Genomic DNA, 4,265 nt, shown 5'->3' with positions numbered 1-4,265 from the left:
CATGGCCACACAGCCTGAAAAAACTTGCCTTATTTGTTTCTCTGAAGATGCCAGCCACAGATCCTGGCAAAACACCAGGAATAAACTCTTCTAGAACATGGCCACACAGCCCGAAAAAACCACAAAAACTTGCCTTATTTGATTTTTTAACTTCATGTGGTTGGTACTGTAGTTTGAAGAGTGCTTGTTGTAATCCTTTGAAATTTGGCATCCCTCCCCTGTGGGTCCGAGCGGATGCAATTGTGTCAGAGGGCTTGGCTGTACACTATGGATCTGGTGATATGTTCAGGCTTCCTTAATTGTTGCACTGAGAAACCACTCCCTACCTGAAGTAGATTGACAATAGCTTCATAATTTGGACTCATGAAGAAGACTCACTCAAGACATTCCGCCAGAATTTCAACAACAACTTATACCCCACCATCAACCTCAGCCTGGAACTATTAACAGAACAAGTTCACTTTCTGGATACCACCATACAGCTACACAACAGACATCTAAGCACCACACTATATCGCAGACCCACTAACCGCTACATGTACTTACATGCATCCAGTTTCCCCTCTGAGCACACCACCAGATCCATAGTCTACAGCAGGGGTAGGCAACCTTTTTGAGCTGGGGGCCGGGTTGGTGTCCCTCAGGCGACTGGGGGGCCGAATCCGGGGGTGGAGCTTCAACCCTCCGGGGCGGGGCCACATGCGGGGGTGGAGCTTCCACCCTACGGGGCGGGGCCACGTGCCGGGGGTGGAGCTTCCACCTTCCAGGGCGGGGCCGCATGCCGGGGGCGGAGCTTCCACCCTCCGGGGGCCAGGCCTCCCCATCTTTGCTGGCCCCTGACGGGGCCCCAGGCAAAAAAACTGGTGGGGGCCGCCAGCGCTGGAGGGCCCCCTGGAGGGCCCCAGCGACGGCACCGGGCCTCCCAGAGGCCCCCTGCTGCCATCAGAGCCCTCCTGGAGGGCCCCAGGGATGGCAAAGGGCCCCCAGAGGCCCCCTGCCGTCCCTCGGAGCCCTCCTGGAGGGCCCCAGGGACGGCAAAAGGCCCCCCAGAGGCCCCCTGCCGCCCTCGGAGCCCTCCTGGAGGGCCTCAGCGACGGCAAAGGGCCCCCCAGAGGCCCCCTGCTGCCCTCGGAGCCCTCCTGGAGGGCCTCAGCGACGGCAAAGGGCCCCCCAGAGGCCCCCTGCCGCCCTCGGAGCCCTCCTGGAGGGCCCCAGGGACGGCAAAGCGCCCCCCAGAGGCCCCCTGCCGCCCTCGGAGCCCTCCTGGAGGGCCCCAGGGATGGCAGCGGGCCCCCAGGAGGCCCCCTGCTGCCCTCGGAGCACTCCTGGAGGGCCCCAGGGGCGGCAGCGGGCCCCCAGAGGCCCCCTGCCCCCCTCGGAACCCTCCTGGAGGGCCCCAGGGACTGCAAAGGGTCCCCCAGAGGCCCGCTGCCACCCTCGGAGCCCTCCTGGAGGGCCCCAGGGAGGGCAAAGGGCCCCCCAGAGGCCCCCTGCCGCCCTCGGAGCCCTCCTGGAGGGCCCCAGGGACGGCAAAGGGCCCCCCAGAGGCCTCCTGCCGCCCTCGGAGCCCTCCTGGAGGGCCCCAGGGATGGCAGCAGGCCCCCCAGAGGCCCCCTGCTGCCCTCGGAGCCCTCCTGGAGGGCCCCAGGGACTGCAGCAGGCCCCCCAGAGGCCCCCTGCCGACCTCAGAGCCCTCCTGGAGGGCCCCAGGGACGGCAAAGGCCCCCCCAGAGGCCTCCTGCCACCCTCGGAGCCCTCCTGGAGGGCCCCAGGGACGGCAGCGGGCCCCCAGGAGGCCCCCTGCCGCTCTCGGAGCGCTCCTGGAGGGCCCCAGGGGCGGCAGCGGGCCCCCAGAGGCCCCCCTGCCGCCCTCGGAGCCCTCCTGGAGGGCCCCAGGGATGGCAAAGGGCCCCCCAGAGGCCCCCTGCCGCTCTCGGAGCCCTCCTGGAGGGCCCCAGGGACGGCAGCGGGGCCCCCAGAGGCGCCCTGCCGCCCTCGGAGCCCTGCTGGAGGGCCCCAGGGACGGCAGCGGGCCCCCCAGAGGCCCCCTGCCGCCCTCAGAGCCCTCCTGGAGGGCCCCAGGGACGGCAGCGGGCCTCCTAAAGGCCCGCCGCTGCTGCCACCGCGGCTGCCCATCGCGGCTTTTCGCTGCTCTGGGCGCCGCCATTTTGGGCGAAAAAATGGCGGCGCCCATAGCGGCCTCTGGGGCTATGGGCGCCGCCATTTTTTTGCCCAAAATGGCGGCGAAATCTCACGCGTCCTCACCGCCATTTTGCCACCCAAAATGGCGGCGCCCAGAGCGGCAAAAAGCCGTGACGGGCGGCCGCGGCGGCGGCCGCAGCGGCAACATCAGTCAGGGGCCAGGCGGCAGGCCTCCGCGGGCCGCATCCGGCCCGCGGGCCAGAGGTTGCCGACCCCTGGTCTACAGCCAAGCCCTTCGATATATTTGGTTGCTTTAATGAAAAAATTCATACACAGAATCCAGATAACAGATCTCAACACAAAGGCAATTTTCCAGAGATCCATTTTCCATTTATTTCACATACTGCAAACATAGTGCTGTCTGATCCTCCTGTATACCATACTGCTTTTTGAGGGGATGCTCTTTGAACTGGTTGTGAACCACCCGGGAGGTTTGCCTATGATCTGATTTTTCTCTAGGACAACAGACTCTTCTGTATTAATTGAGGATGATGATTCTTAATTTTATTTATATCCCAACTTTCTCCCAAATCGGACCTAAGACTGTTCAGAAAATGAATTAAAACAAGGTACATGAATTAAAAGCAAATAGTAAAAATGTTTAGAAATAAAACACTGTATTAAAACATCAATATTCTTCCATTGAATCCCATCGGTAAAGCAAATAAAATGGTAATAACAAATTTTGAAGATGACTCCACTTGTACGTTACAAAACTAAGCAACTAGCATTTATCTAGTCTTATGAATAATTTCTCTTTAATACTAGTTCTTGGATATTTGTCAGATTAGTTTGAAAATTAAGTGTATTCAAATTGAATTCATAAACTGAAAATTGCACATTTAAAGGAAGAATGTTCTTCTAAAATCAGTTGGTCTATTTACACATTTTTGGAATTGTGTAAATTCTGAGCAAATGCTTTTATTAGAAGAGCCTAGATTGCCACCCACAGACCCAACTGTTTTCCCCCTTCTCATAGGCATGATCTATTATTTTGTGTTTGGTAATATAGAGGTGATATGGAGGAAACATAATTCCCTGCTAAGTTTGACCATGAGAGAAAAGGCAAGGATGATATGATAGGTCTACCTACTAACATAGGGAATCATGCAGCCTTGCAGATGTTTGGGGACTGCAACTCCTAGCAGTCCTAGGAAGGTAGCCAATGATAATGAGTGCTGGGAGTTGCAGTGTGACAATATATGAATGGCCACACAATTCTCCCTTCTTGCCTAAGACATGAGATGGTCAGATCAGTCAAGGAAAACCTATATCTCCTGACAAACATAATAAACACCATTGACATCAATGGCACTCCTGATTAGATGTGTGCAGGATTTCTTTGTGACCATTACTGAGGCTTCCTGGTGAAAGGAAATGTTGGTTAAATTAGATTATATCTGTAACATAAACAATTTTTTGCAATGTTCTTTTCAAGGGGGATGGGGAGCCAAGATAGGAAGACACATTCCCACATTCTTCCCATTTCTAGAAGTTATAAGTCTGAAAGAAATAAAAATGAGCTGCCTTGACGATCAATTCTTCAGAGTAGGTTGGTGGTTTTCTTAACTGTGCACATATATTTTCAGTGTCATTTACATAACACATCATTAATTTCTGCTGGTTTAATTTAACCATGTTCCATCAGGAGCCAGTTAATACTAGGCTTTAACCTACAGGACATGTCCATTTGTCTTTTTTGAAATGTTTGTAACCAAAGTTCAAAAGTCAGGTTTTTCTGATATCTTTCACAAGGTCATTTAAAGGTGATGCCTCTCTGGGCTATGCTGATAAGAAACAGCTGTGATCAGCCAAGCAGACATTTTCCAGAGCAGCCCTATGCAGGGGTTGCATTTAAGATGATGTCTCCAAATGAACCTGTAACTCAGCAATTTGCAGATAAACTGGGCCCATCTTAAGAAATGCAGGGGAGGGAAGCACAGGTAGCATTATTTTGTTTCACACCGGATGTTGGCTGTGTATGTAAGATTATTTGCCTCTCTTTTCCTGACCAATAGATGGCACTACAATTCCTGCAAATGAAAACAGGCTGCGTGATGCTA

This window comes from Sceloporus occidentalis, unplaced genomic scaffold (assembly GCF_023333645.1).
Source record: "Sceloporus occidentalis isolate IW3139 unplaced genomic scaffold, rSceOcc1.0.p SCAF_1, whole genome shotgun sequence".
NCBI lineage: Eukaryota > Metazoa > Chordata > Lepidosauria > Squamata > Phrynosomatidae > Sceloporus > Sceloporus occidentalis.
Note: the sequence above shows the minus strand (reverse complement) of the source record.